This window comes from Eurypyga helias, unplaced genomic scaffold (genome assembly GCF_000690775.1).
Source record: "Eurypyga helias isolate BGI_N326 unplaced genomic scaffold, ASM69077v1 scaffold8661, whole genome shotgun sequence".
NCBI lineage: Eukaryota > Metazoa > Chordata > Aves > Eurypygiformes > Eurypygidae > Eurypyga > Eurypyga helias.
In genome coordinates this window covers 1-15,521 of record NW_010232786.1, presented here as the reverse complement: position 1 = coordinate 15,521, position 15,521 = coordinate 1, and positions in this window count along the sequence as shown.

Here is a 15,521-nt window from a genome sequence, read left to right as displayed (position 1 = left end):
ATGTATATGTGTGTATAAGTATATATATACGTATGAATGAATATACACACAATGTGCTATATATTGTATATATAAACTCAATTGAACAATTTTTTTTTTTTTTGGGGGGGGACACTTCAACACCTTTTATATATATATAAGCCCCTCCCAAAGCTGTTCTTGACAACTGGACCATACATGTAGGAACTTTTGATAAAAGTTACAGAAGCATATAAAACTAGACCTGGAGATCTGGTTCTGAAGGGATCATCTAGTAGCATCCACCTGAATACCAACCTGTTTCTCAGGTTTTCTGTAATTTATCATCCTTTTAAAATCTCATATTCATACACAAAATCATGAGAGTTGTTCTTGAATAATCCCAGCTGAGTTCAGATTGATTGATAATCAGATTTGTTGATGCTGAGTTTGTTAGTTAGCCAAAATACATTGCTACAGAAGACATACAGTTCTTACTATCTTCAAGGAACTTTGACTTGCCTTGTGGTCCTTTTTGCTTAGCCTTCATCTACCCTGACTTCTTAGAAGATACACTCCTTCAACTCTGTTGCTTTTATTGCTATTCTTTATTCTGTTTTTTTCCTCCCAAAGCTTGGATTTAGCATACTTGTGTTCTTAACCTTTCCTCCTTCTCAAACAGCTTCTTTAATCTGTTAGATATATTCCAGTATGAAGAAGGTTCCCTTTTACTTTTTCTCTCCTTCCTATATGAAAGAATTCTGTACCAAGACCCTCAAAAAATTTGCTGGACAAGAGTCTCTACCAAAAAGCTGTTTATGTAATTGGGGTTTCACACTGCCATCAATCCTGGGTTTTGAATTATTCTTTTAGTCACCTATTTACTTCTTCCTGATTTCATGATTCAGGAAATGATGCACAAGCCATTTTGCTCTTTAGTGATTACTGAGGAAGTTAGTTTGTTTTGGAGAAAGACCATGGCTCTTCCTTCATCTGAAAGTTTACCAGATTTAAGAGATTGGTAGACATACTTCTCAGTTACATTCCTCCTGCTTGGCCTGATAACAATGCTGTTTGTCTGTTTGAACAGAAGGAACAAGGTGTAATACCTAATTAGAGGAGCCTGGAGACACCCTGCCTCGATATCATAAATTTGCTCTTTGTTGAGGTGACTAAGAAATCTACCCCCAGCCCACTGAGTACAGGTCTCTCGACACAAGTTTATCGCTTGATGCTTCAGCCTGAGGTAGTATTTTAAATTTTTATTGGTAAACCTAGTTTAAAACATGGCTTTAAAAAAAGGAAAGTACTGATTTTGGTATGTTTTTTTTATTTTTCTTTCCCCTCTGTGTGAGGTACTAGGGGAGAGAAAATTGAAAACTGATCCTACCTTGAGAAATCTATAGTTGATTAAAAAAAAAAAAAAATCAGTCGAAAGAGTGGTTTTGTATTGCTGATTGGAACTAAATCACACTGAGCTCTATCGTTCAGTTCCTAGAAGGCTGATACTACCCAGAATAATTTAAACTGAGCATGTAAATTTACCTCATACGCTGTTGAGCGTTTGAAGTAAGATGTACGGTGACCTGTACCACCTTAAAGTGAAACAATGCCTGTGCACTTATAAATCCAATCTATGTGTGTCTGGGTGAATATGAAATAGTTGACAAAAAATTTGCTATCTTATCCCTTTAGTCAAGTGTGCTGCAGTAAATCAAAGTAGGGTGAGAATTCCTCCTTTATACGGTATAGATGGGAGAAAGTAATTTGCTGTTGTAAGCAGTAAAAGGAGTATGTAAGGGGTGGGGTAGGAGAAAAGCAATTGATGCCTGGAATTGTAGCACAACTTGTCAATATTCTCAAGTAATTAACATTTTGGACGTATCGCTAAAAGGACTTCTGGTTATTACTCATTTCCTTTTTGATTGCAAAACCCTTGATTTGTTTGAATGAAAGGAGAAATGTGCTATTAGCAGAGTAAACGAGGGGATGTGCAAGTTAAAGAGCAGAAGCAGGTATCGATTATTCTGCATTCCCGATGCCACAGAATTTTCCCTGAATGTTTTGAGAAGTCATTGCTGTTTTGCAGACATACGGGTATTCCCAGCTCTAGCTTTTACTCTCTCTTTCTCTTCTGGATTGATACAGAATTTCCTGAAGTCCCACTGCTGAATCCAACACTGAATTCTTAGCTACTCTACTGGGTACATAGTCTTGGTATCTTCAGTATCACTGAGCACTTAATGTTCTCTTGGGAAAATAATTCTAAATATTCATAGACTCAATTGGGTGTTTAATTGCACATTCGCTACATATATTAAATGGGTGCTTTGAAAAATTAGTTTGTCTCCCATTAGGAATCACTGTTTCCCAAGGGAAAGGGCTGACCATGTTATAGCAGGTCTTCTCCCTCTAGTACAATGGGCTTCAATTGAGTGAGACACTAAGTGGCTTCCCTTCAAACACGGAGGATTGCTGACTCATAAAAATTTCATTCTGGGGTCTTCTGAAGCTCTTGTCAGATTTTAGAGGTGTGAAGCCCAAGCCTAATTTTCTCTTTTATCAAGCCCTTAAAAGGTGAGTAGTAAATGCAGTCATCCAATTTACTGTCTGAGCCCTATGTCCTGATAAATGGTGCGAAGTCAAGTGAAATGGCTTTGCTCTGAGGCAGTTGTTCTGAAGCAGAGCTGAGCAAAGAGATCCATTGCCTCAATTTGTACCTCAGAGCCCTAAATCCACACAGCTGATCAGCTACACGCGTGCAGGGTAGTAGGAAAGGCTGAGGCTCTTTGTCTTTCCATCATAAAATCTAAACCTTTTCAATTTGCTCTTACTGCAGATGCACCAGCCATACTTCTGCAACTGGTCTTGGCACTTTTTATGCTGCTTATATATAGGGAATTATAGGCATTTTTTCCTACTCAAGATGCTAATTGAGCCCTTCAGATTAATTAAGCTTGAACTTCACAAAAGAGCCATTGACAGACAAATTATGTGGGCCTTCTTTCATCTCTTGTTTCCAGCATATACTGTTTGATTTCAGCAGCAGCTGAGAAAGTGAAAAGGAAAATGGAAGACACGGGAGCTCTGAGCAGAGATGAGGAGTTTTTTTTGCTGAAACAGGCCTACCTGCCGTCTGGTTCTTTGGAAGTGTCAGCCACAGGACTAGGGGAAGCAATGCAGCCCGTGCCGTTCATCTTCAGAACAGCACACTTGAACAACTCTGCAAAGGATAATTATGGACCAGTGTTGTACATGCTGGTTATTTTATATTTTTCTGAAATAGTGACCAGAGGAAAAGGTCTTCCTTCAGGCAACAGGTGTTTTTTAATAAGTACTCCCCTCATTCTCTACTGGATTTGAATTGTAGGGCATGTTATGTAGTGGTTACTGGTTCATTATTTTTATTAAAAGAAGTCATGGCTATTCTCTGCCCTTTTTAATGCCCTTTTAGGTCTATTTTTCATGTTTCATAGTAATTACTTCTTAATAATCAGTTTATTTCATGTCTGTGAACTGATTTGAAATGTTTCAACAGTCATTATTGTTGAACACAATATTTATGTCAAACTCCAAGAGATTACAGATGTAAACAGTTCTGTTCCTAGAATCAGTGTTTCATTTGATAAACCAGGATATCACAGATTGCTCAACTTAATAATGATGTTCATTCCTTGTGGTGGTTCTTTTTTTTTTATTTTTTTATTTTTTTCTTTTTTATCTGTCCTTTAAAATGCAGCTAACTAAGCACAGCTAAGGAAAAAAAACCAAACTGTTTCAGGAACTCCGTGGGTTCTCTGAATAGAAACAGCTTTGAAGCTGGTCCTGCAGTTCGGGAAATACAGCCAGATCCAGCCCTTGGTTTGATTTGCATTTGTTCTAAATGGCTTTAGAGACTCATCTGTGAGAAGTGGGTCACAAAGTCAGCGCTTTCTGTATGAAAATCTGAATTTTGCCCTCTGTGATACACCTGTAGTTTGCACTGTGATCCGAACTCTTGAGTAGAAACGTGCTCTTGCTGAATGCTGACAGCCAACCTTTTCACGGCTATCCGTGGAACTTGGGGTTTATACTTTCTATAGCCTATGGAAGTTTTTTTATTGTTTTTCCTTGGGTTATTTGATGCACTCTTTTCAGATTTTGTGTAGCTGGATTTGGTGGAATATAGCTGGATAAAATATATAACTGCTTGTCCTGAGGATTTAGGAAAGTCTTTTTTGCAGGGCAGAGGGAGTGGCTTTTAGCATTATATTTTTTAACTTTCTCTTTCTTTACATAATACTGATAAACCATGAAACACCAAAGTCAAAATTTCACTCTTAGCTGTCTGGGCCTCCTGATTCCTGTGCATCAATTTGTAAAGAAAAACACCAAGTCCATCGCTAGAAAAATAATTAGCACCCTCTTTGCAAGTACAGCAAGACCCACTTGGAAAATTTTGTTTCTATTGCCAAAACATTAAACTAACCTTCTGTGCAGTAGGCAATTCTTCCACAGAGAACATATTTTCACTTAACAGGAGAAGATTGTGCATTTCAGTATAAGAACTCACGCATTTTAATTTTGTAATTAGGTCTGAGTGAATAATTCAGACAGAAACATGCACAACAAAGTTAAACTTACCTTGTTTTCTCTAGATCTACCTAACTAAATGGCAGCTTGTTTTAACTTCTGTGTCATCCTAACATATTCTCATGTTTTTAATTCGGTTTGGGGTGGGAGGTGGGGTTGTAGATTATTTTTTTTTGGTGGTGGTGTTTTTGGGTGTGTTTTTGTTTTTTTTCTTTTAATATTGAATTTATTCCGAGCAATTTTCCTTATTTGAATTGGAGTTATGATCAGTCATGGCAATTGATTTGGTTGTGGTTTTTTTTTTTTGCGGGTTTTTTACAGCATTGGTTTTGATGCTTTTTGATACAAATGGTCAATCAAGGATGCTGCATACAGAAGGATTCCTGAGCTTCCTGATGTTCACTTGGGGAGAAAACAGAAGTCTCATGATCACAGTCACTGGAACCTTAAGTTAAAATTGGTGGGGGCTACTTTCCTAGATTGGCTTATGATGCCATATAATAAATAGTAACATTTCTCATTAATAGTTTCAAATTCACGTCTTGTAAATTTCAAATTTCTCTAAAATTTGCATTCTTCATCGGATTTAAGAAACAAACAAACCACCCACAGTCAACCAGGCAAACCAAAACACCTCACATTGTTGCTGATGGTAGCCTTGTAATTGTAAATAATCAGAGTATGTGCGTTGGCCGAGATGTGTCAGCACCGGGCACAGCTTTGTCTGGGTACAGGCAATATTTTAGACAGAGGACAGAGTATTTGCATTTTGCAGAGGTTGGAGGAGTGCCTGCACTGACAGTCAAAGCTGTTATTTATGGTTTTCCACTGTAAGTTATTATGCAGGCATTGTAAGAACTCCTATGACGCAGCCTCAGAAGTGACCTTGAGGTGAGCTAGAGACCACCCTTTCAATAAGAAGGGAGCATATTTTTCACTTCTAAGTCAATCTTGGTTTTTCCTAGAGTGGGAATTGACTGTATTGCCTTTTATGTCAGTATTCAGTTATATGTGATGGTTTTATGATATGAAGTGTCCATTGGGGAACTGACCTGACAACTCATTTCAGTCTGGCCTTCTACTGTGATCTTGGAGGAAATACGATAACATTTAGTCCACTTAACCACCTGAGCATGTCCCATTCCTGTTTATCATATTATAGAGTATAAGAAAAAAAAGTGAGTCCAAATCTGCTAGTTCAGGCTGTTCTTGGATTCCAGGTTTAAGGAATCTTTATGACAGATTAGAAATTAATTAGCCCAGCATCTGCTTGCTGTCGAAATTGCTGTCTCTCAAAAAACATATATGCCATCTTAATTGTGAATTCCCTCCTAGCAATGCAGTCGATCATGTAAATGTGTGATAGGTCGGATCTGCTGTTTCCAGTATCAGATAAATGTTGAGGCTTTACACAGGCTTTATGGGCTCTTGCTCTGCCCGGCAGTGTAAGTGGTCTCTGTGGTAAGGTGCTGTACTTGTACCTTAAAAAATGAGATACAAGGAAGATGCTTGGAATGCATTAGGAGAACTGTGACCTAGCCTCCTTTTTCTGCCTAAGAAGCGTATGTAGCCATGATTTCCTTCAAAACAGTGGGTATATGTCTTTCTTGTTTTGAAAGATCTAAGGATAATGTAAGTATCCTGTTTGCACAGTACTTCACACTTGGCATTAAGAGGAGCATCTTTAAAAGATGGCTTTTCCCTTAGCCAACAATGTGGGGTCAGAAGGGTAATACAGAGTGTGATAAAAGGTTTTTTCTTTTCATCTGCACATTTTTTGCATGTACTGTTTTCTGGAAAGCTTGTAATCTTTGCAAGCGTACAGTGGGTCTCACAAGTATTTTTAATCTTTTAGTGATATTTTTATTTCAATTATAATTTATTAATTTGTGTTGCTTGCAAATAGACCTTCCTGGCCTGAATTTTCATGCGAGTGCTGTACAGATTCCCTGAATGTTGCAGGTACAAAGTCTGATGTTGCCAAAGTGCTTTATTTTCTTGAAAGATGAAGGCATCTTGAGGCATACAGATTCAGAAGACAAAGTTTGCTTCTGACCTGCCAAAAGTGCAGAATTGTTCAGTGCTTTGGTGATAGCAGTGGTAATGGGAAGGGTAGCTTAAATGGGATATTTCTCTGTTTTTCTATTCAGTAAGCCAACGACCAAACTTCAAGTATATTATTTAGGGGAAAACCTGTATTTTAATGTTAAAATCTGTTTTGTTGTTAATATGACAGAGTTTATTTTGCAGTAAAGAGGGTGAGCTTGATACAGTGAGGTTTCTAGCATTCTGTTGCTCCATGAAATATAAAAACAGCCTTATCTTTAAGCACATTTAAACTGACTTTATTTAATATAAAGAATATATTTCAGTATGTTGCTTAGTATGTTTTACAGCACCAATTCGCCTTTAGCAAAAGAAGCAGTGTCTGGTATTTATTCATCTAAAACTCTTGTATGATGATGAGGTCATGGCCTTCACATAGTGCTGTTATTGTTGAAATATGGTTACCATAAGCTGTCATGGTGAACTGCACAGGCAATCGCTCGTCCAGAATGATCATCTCCTTAGTCTTCTGTCAAGAAGTTGTTATTGCCCAGAAAAAACTCTCCATCTTTTGCTGTGAGAACATAAGATAAGAGCTGTCCTCTGTTAGCCTGATATCCTTACCTGTCATGGCTCAGGCTTAGGGGAAGAGTACTAGTTACAAAACAAGTACAAAGTAGTTTTTCTTTGTTACACCTTTCCCAAAAATGGCAGTCATTGGTGTTGTGACTTCCTGAACTGGAGCATGTGTCTGGGCTCATTATTAGTATTTCATGAATTGGTGTATTCCAGTTCTGAGCCTGTTTATACTTACCTCTACAATATCTTGTCGTGATGACACTGTGTTCCACTAATGATTTCTTCATATAGAATTCCAGATACGGGAAAGCATGTATTTAGAACTCTCTAGTATTGCTTCACCACTCACTACAAAACAAAAAAAAATTGATAGAACAACCTACTCACAAAATATTCTAGCTTCTGCCTACATATGAACAGGACACATAAATGATATCATTCTGAGGGTACCAGCTGAATGCTTTCTAGCTTCTGCCTACATATGAACAAGACACATAAATGATATTCTGAGGGTACCAGCTGAATGCTAAACGCTGGTATTCACCCTTCAGGGTTCTTATAAAGAGGTAAACTTTTTGTCTTGGACTCAAGATTAATAAACAGCGTAATAAGAACTAGTGCTTCAGAAGTCTGTGCTGCTTAAATAATGCCCAAGCAGATTTTAAGCATTTTTCTGAAATTAAGCTAGTTGTGTCTCATGGTCAAGGTGTGTTACATGATGATTTGGATTGCCTCTGAAGATGTTTAGAAATACTAGGAAAAAAGACATCTCCAACGTTGCTACTGTCATATTCTCCAACTATGTTCCAATGGGAATGGGGGGGAAACCCAACAAAGAACCACACCCCTCCAAAAAAAAAAATCCTTAAAAAAACCCCAAATATATTTATAAGCAGATGTGTGTCTTACCCTTAAAGAGGAAACAACACTTCATTATCTATCTTCTGGTATTGACTTAAGTCTTTGGAGTAGTACCATGCTAACATTTCAATTTGATTACAAATCATTTCATTTTGGAAATCAGTTTACTAATAATTATTTTTGGACGAAGCTATATATCTTGTATTTTGAAATCCACGTACATTAATTTCCTAGCTAAAACCATCTGGGATTGTTATGCTGATGGATAATACATTATGTTTATTGCTTTATGAAATTTAGAGGAAGAAAGATGATGTGAAGTGATAATTTCAGTAATACAAGTGTGATAATATATGACTTTGAATTTTACTACTGTCTGAATAGAAGGCTTGTACTTATCAGTAATTTCATGTATTACAAATGAAGTTGGAACAACACGGACTGCATAAAGACTTAGAAAGCATATGGCTATGGAAATTAATCGTTGAATGAGTAAACAATATACCATAATTTCAGCCATATTAAATAATAGAAATGCATGGAGGAAATGTCCTAGGCAAAACGTTTTTTAAGTGAAAAACAAGTGTGTTCTCTGAATTCTCTTTTTTTAATCTGTACTTCATCTGCTCTCTGGAGGCAAATGACGTGGCAGTTATCCTGTTACTGAAAGAGGTTTCCAGGTATCTGCTTACTAACATTGTGTCAGTACAGCTCAGACCCGAGCTCCACTCAGTCACCCTTGTGACCTTAAAAAGGTTCAGTCTCAAACGTGGGGCTGAGGGAGAGTCTTGGGAGAGAACTACATCCATCGCAGATTTGTAAGTTCAGAACTGGGTGTAATTGAGCAAATGGCTTCAGAGGGCTTCTCAGACTTTGTGTTGTCACCTGATCTCTGATGGCGAGTGTGTACCTCTTGCTGCCTTCCTGTTGCTAGGAGATCAGAGATTCAGAATACCTGTCTCAAAAGATTGTGCTTCAGAATCAAAACATTTGCAAGAAGCATACAAAACTTGAATGCCTTTTTTTCTTAAAAATATGTTGAGAACAAAGATTTGTTTATGCTGGTTTTGCTCCTTGCCTCATTTGTAAAGATGGTTCATGAGAAAGTGCTGGTCTGAACGTGGAACTATTCCCTGATTTTCTGTATATTCCTATTAAACACCACAGGATTGTCGTCTTCATTTCTGTGTCAGACCATTCATGTGTTGCATGGCCTTGCAGCATCACGTTGTGTTGTGCTTCAGCATTGGTGTGGTTTTTTTTTCCCTTTGGGGGGTGGTGGTTTGTGGAATTGGGGGTGTTTCCTGACTGAAGTTGTGTATGCTTTAAAGGCTTCTATGGAAAGTTCTGTTTCAGGAGAAAACAGTGGTGTAGCAGAAATTGATTGATCGTGAGTTTCATTGTGTATCTTTTTTCATTCATGTTCTAACTACAGTATTGTGTGTGTCATTCAGAAGTGAGTTCAGTGGAGTTCTAGGAGCTGTAAGTGGCGCTAAATCTTTTCAGCGAGACCATTAGAGAGGACTGTGTTTGTTTTTCAAACCAGATTTCAAAAGGTTTTTTTTTTAGTTTGTTTGTTTGTGGTTTTTTTTTTTGGTCTTTCCTTGCCTTCCCCAAGAAAGAGCCAGAGAAAGACAAAAAAATGACTTTACTGTGGCTGCTGTCTGTGACCTAGTTCAGGAGATGAGTGACAGGGAGCCGTAGTGTCCCCAGCACATCTTTCTTAACCACCTTTTGTATGACCTTGTTTTGGTATTGGGGTCATCTTCTCCTAATCACTGCATAAAAAAATCTTTATGGCAATAAGTCATGTAAATGTTTTTCACGTTTTATATTTTTCACTCTATTTCTTATGACAAGGCAAGGGCATAATTTTGGATTGATGTTCTGGAGCTAATTGTGTACTAGTGTTATTGAAGAAGAGCTGCTGGTGGTTGGTTTTGGCTGTTCTGGGTTGTTTTTTAACCGATGACGAATGAATGACCGTAGTGCTTTGTGACTGCCAAACTAATGCCACTGCCATCCCTGTTCTCATCAAGCGCTTCAACCTTCAACCCTCTTCATGTAGCTCTTTCTGCTCTTTCATTTTGGTGAAATGGGCTGTTTAGTAGGTCACAGGAGGAGCCAAAGATCTGTTTTACTGATGTGCTGAGTGGAAAGTATTGAGAACGAACAAACCTAGGAAGAAAAAAGTTGCAAATGTTGACTTTTTCAGCTGTTATGTCTTTTGTGTAGATTTCCTGCAGTTTTGCTGTACGCACATTATGCATGAAGTGGTACTTTGGTTTATTGCATGTTCTGCTGTAGACCCTGATGTTCAGTACAGACAATGTGCTCGTGATATGTTCGGTGTGGCACAGTTCATGAATTAAGCCTTACAGGAAAAATTCTAGTTGTTGAAATGTCAGTCAGGAAATAAAATGGATACTATCCAAATTTTTAATTTTGGGATCTCTAAGGGAGTTTAGGAGTGGAAATTATTACTGAAAATTTATAAAGAATTTTTATTGCTAAGGTTTTTAATAACTTGTTTAATATTTATAGTTTATGAAATGACTTTATACACTGGGGCACATTCTTTATGATCATTTCTTTTATCATTCCTGGTTTGTGACTGTTTTTTAATAAGGAAGATAAATAAGTTCATTTTGAGTATTGATTTACTTAAAGGCATGCTAACCAAGTAGTTAAACACTGCTCTCTTCCATAAATGAAACTAAAATATTCATCAGCCAATTAATAATATGCAGTTTTCCTAGTTGATATATAGATGTGCCTGAGGCTTACATATAGCATACTCTATATCATTATATGTTGCAATTAGAAACATAAAATTAAACCAAATGTAAATTTAAAACTGCAAAACAATGTTATGCAATATCTAAAGAGACTGTTATGTTCAAGGCATTATTTTAGAAGCATGACACAGGATATGATATAATACCCTAGAAAATATTTAAGCAGAGAACGTGTTTGGTATGTTAAAAGAAGTAGACCAGCTTTTTCATAGAATCTTCCAAGATAATAATTACAAGAATAATAAAATCAGTGAAAAGGAATTTTTCTGCACAGGTGTAATGCAGGCAGTTGTACTTTAACAATCTAACAGACGTCCTAAGATGCAATTACTTGAGGCAGCAAATGTGCCTTAATTAGAAATCTGTGATTGATGGTTATGTGGGTTGTAAGAACATCTGTTAATATCTTGGTAGATACCATATAACACCTACACTAATGGAGCTAGTGAAGTCATAATCCTGCTTTTATCTTGGAGATGATAGGATGGCTTTGGCTGTTTGCGTTTGAACATTGCTAACCTTTGGTGTTGGTACTGGAAAATACTCCAAGGATATCCCAAATACAGGCTACTTGTAAGTTGAAAAAAGATTGTTGAGAGAATCAAAGATTGTGCCTTTACAATGCATGTGAGGTGCAGTGAGCGGTGTTTATGCAAGCAAATATTTCCCTTTCGTTCTGCTTATTTACTACGTTAATATTTCTGATTATTTAACTGGTAGTTTTAAAAACAAATAAGTTGTTTTCCACATTGTCTCCATTTTTTGTGCGTACTTTTGCTTTGATTTGTGGTCTGGGGCCATTAAATATCCAAAGCCTACCTTGTTCGGAGCATTGTTTGTGGAAACCATTCATAAATGTAGGCAATTTTGTGGAATTAGTGCAGAGGTTGAGTGAATAATGGTAATGACACCCAGAATCCCCAGGAGCAGTTGTAACAAACAGCTAAGCTAAATCAAATGTACAAAAGAGGACAGATTCCTGGCTTTTAGGTGCATGCAACACACAGACCTCTGCTGTTTACTGTGTCTGACAGTGTAGTACATCTTGTAGTAATTCTTCAGTCTTTCGGCACACCTGCCACTTCTCATAGCAGATAGAGCGTAAGAATTTGAGGATCCCTATCTTGGGGTTAGCATACAAGTTGCTCTCCTCTTCTGTACTCTCAGTAGATGACTTAAACCCTCACGGATAAGTCGTGGTGTTCCTTATGGGCAGAGGACAGTGGCTGTGGTAATCCGAATGACTTCAGAAGGCTGATGCTTGCAATGGAAGCTGAAACATAGCTGTTCCCTCTTGTTCCATCTTGGATAGAAGGGAAAGGTTAAATGGACAAGCACCAATAATTTTAAACTGACAGTTCATATACTTAATAGCTCTTACCGTAGTGACAGGTAAAATCCTTTAAATACACCTATTTGCACTTTATTTGTGCTACTATTTACTGAGTATAAAGTATTACCACTCATGAATGTAATCACTTCTCTGTGGATGACACTTCAGGGTTCCATTTGTACCTGAAGGGCTAAAAATAAGAGCTGCTGCCTCGTTTGTTGGGAGTTGGAGTCCTGTCCTTTGTATTAACACAGCCTGCTCATGGGTGTAAGGCTTAGGGTGCTGCAGTCTAAAATCTCGCTGTTTAACAGCATTGAGTTAGTGTGTCGTTATTACTCTGTTTATCAGGAAACAGAGGGAGAAAAACCACCACAGGATACATACATTTTCTCAAAGCCATAATGGCAGTCCTGGCTCTGCGGGAGACCCCACAGCCAGCGGCGCAGGCTGGGGCAGCAGGAGCCGATGCGGGATCGGCCGAGCCTTGCCACGTGCCCCCCCCCAGGTAATCTGCCTGGCAGCCCAGCAGCTTCCGGAAGGGGAAGCGAGGCCTGTCAGGCTGCGAGGGATGCTGAGGCCTGTGAGGGCGGGAACTGCCGCTGGCAGCGGGCTGCCTTACGGCAAGTCCTACTCATGCAGTGCAAAGCAAACCAGATAGGCCGTAGCGAGGTTCCACAGCATTCTGGACCTGGAGATTGTTATGGAAAGGGCTGGTTTTTGAACGTTTGCCTTCCTTACGGAAACCCGGTATGGCGAAGTGCGAAGATAGCAATGGTTTTCTACATGACCTACCCTGAGCACGAGCCAACAGTAGTTCAGCAGAGATCCGACATGAAGCAGGTGCTGCAGTCTGGAACCAAGCTGGTACTAAAAGTTGGTCTGCTGCGGGTTGTTTCACGGTTGGGTATCTCCTGGCTGGGAGCTTGCGTCTGGTCTCAGCAGTGGTGAGGAGACATGGACTGCAGAGAGCCGAGACCTCCCTGAAGCTGGGACTGGGGGCCCTGAATGGTTGGGGTGAGCAGGCTGGCTGCTGCCTCACCAGAGAGAACGTCCTTGGCTTTTGTGCCCTGCATGAGGTGCGGGACGGGGGTGTAAACCTGACACCATGGCTTTCTGCATGAGAAGCCTCGGGTCTTGGGAGCAGTATTTGTAAATTCCAGCTGCTGACCTTCCTCATCTTTGTGGTGATAGGAAAACAAATAAATGATTAAAAAGAAGAAGAGTTAGGGGAAATAGGCAGATTGGACTAAGGCCTGTGACTGTATTTGGTCTTTGGTGGATTTTGGATTAAAAGTTGGGTACAATGCATAAAACATAACCAAAGCTCTAATCATTTTATTCCTGATGACTTACCAAGATTATATCTTTGTGTAATTGTTTTTTGTATGATGGATCTTCAGCTCTATTCTTCCTATAATAAGGCTCTAAACATAGACTGAAATAACCATAGACATAATCAGAAGCAACAGTTTTAGTATGAAAAAAGAAATGCTATTGGCTTTTTGGAGGTTGCTCATCTGAACATTTATCCAGTCTGTTTCTTTTTTTCTTAATGTTTACTGAATATTTAGTGATACTTATTATACACACAGTACTCTTCTACATGCTTATTTTAAAGTGAGTGGTATCTCCTGAAGATGTAGGAATGCAATAGCAATATGAAAGGCTTTGTATTATAAACTCATCAAATAATGAAGCATTTTTTCTGGACTGTAAGCAATTCAATTATTTTATTTCTGAAATAAATTAAGTAAAGCTTATTGAGTCCAATCAGCCCTTGTTTCTAGGGAATTGTAGTTCAATTTCATTTTTAATTAGATTGAACGTTGTGAATTTCTTAGCAGTGGTAAGCAAGATCTGGCAATGAAATATGCACTCTATTTATATTAAAAGTTCCTAAAACCCAGTGCAGGGAACTGGCAGTATATCTGGCTTATGCTTAATTGTCCAAGTACCCTATTGTGAAGAATTCCATTTTTAAAAACTGCTGATGTGTAACAAATTACTTTTCTTTGATAAAACTTCATAGAAGATGAGCAGACAGCAAAGAGGAAAAAGTATGGGACAAAAAGTTCAGTTCTTTTAAGCTTAATACCACGTTCAGGTCCATGACATTAAAAATCTTGCTGTGCAAGGATTACAGGATTAAATCAAATTGCTTTTTGGTTTAGAGATGGAAGGGTGAGGGCAAAGAGGTTTTCCCTCAACTTCTGTGGCTGTCTGGAGGCTAGCGCCTGCTTTTCCAGACTAGCAGACAACAGGCTGAGTTGTGATTCAGCGTTATATGTGAATGCTTGGAAACTCTTGATCCAGTTTGAATTCCTCCAATTTACGGTAGTTCTAATTTATTCAGCACTGCGTTCCTTTTGCTGGTGTGCTTTTCTCTCAGCTTCGTACCAGGGAAGCTGCTACTCTTTGCATATGTGCTGTGACTCCCAGTGCTGATTGCCTGTCTTGCATTTTCTTTGCTTTCCCTTTTCTTGGTGGCTATATGCCATCTTATCCGTGTTCAGACAACACTGATGAGATTCTTTACACAAGGTAGGTACTCTAGACAAGGTGGCCATTCTGCAGCTTTCGAATAAAGGATAGCTCGTGGGAAATTTGCATGTGGCTCTGTCACAGACAGCATCCTGAGCTATGGGGAATAATTCATCAGGAATTCAGGCCAACATCACTTAAATGTTAGAACATGTGGGACATGCTAGGACATGTTCTGCTGTGTTTGGGGGTTTTTGGTTGTTTCCCTCAGAGAATAAGAGAGTAAGCTATACATACGGTAATGGTAACTGATATATGAGAAGTCTGTGGAAGGCTTGGTACGTGTTCTTCATTGCCTGACAGCTTAGGTGTGCCTCCTACTGCAAGAGCACTTGTGGTGCCAAAAGGGTTCCAAGGAGTCCTCATGCCTACATCTAGCGCAAAAAGGGATTGAACACCATGAAGATTTAACAGTGCTCCAAATTGGTGAGCTGGGAGTGTTGAAGCCTGTCTTATTTCCCTCCAGTAGATTATTTTTAAGGTAGTTGCACTAAGGAACAACATCTTATGTTTTTCTTCTAAAAGATGATATTCATGAACCTTCACAAATCAGTTCTCTTGACGTTAGTGCTAATGTAAGTCTGCTGCCCTTAAACAGCACTTATGTGACAGAAGAATGTAGTTAAAACCACAACTGATGGTGAATTTATGTACAATGAGCTTTTCCTCCATCCACACTGCCATACAGCCCCATCGCTCATATGCAGATTTTTATGACTCGCTTTCTATGGTTTCTTACCTTTCCCTCCAGCTTTTCCTCCCACATTTTACGGGACATCCAGGAAATGCAAGAGGAAAATCTCTTCTTAGAAATAATTTTTATATAAAAGACA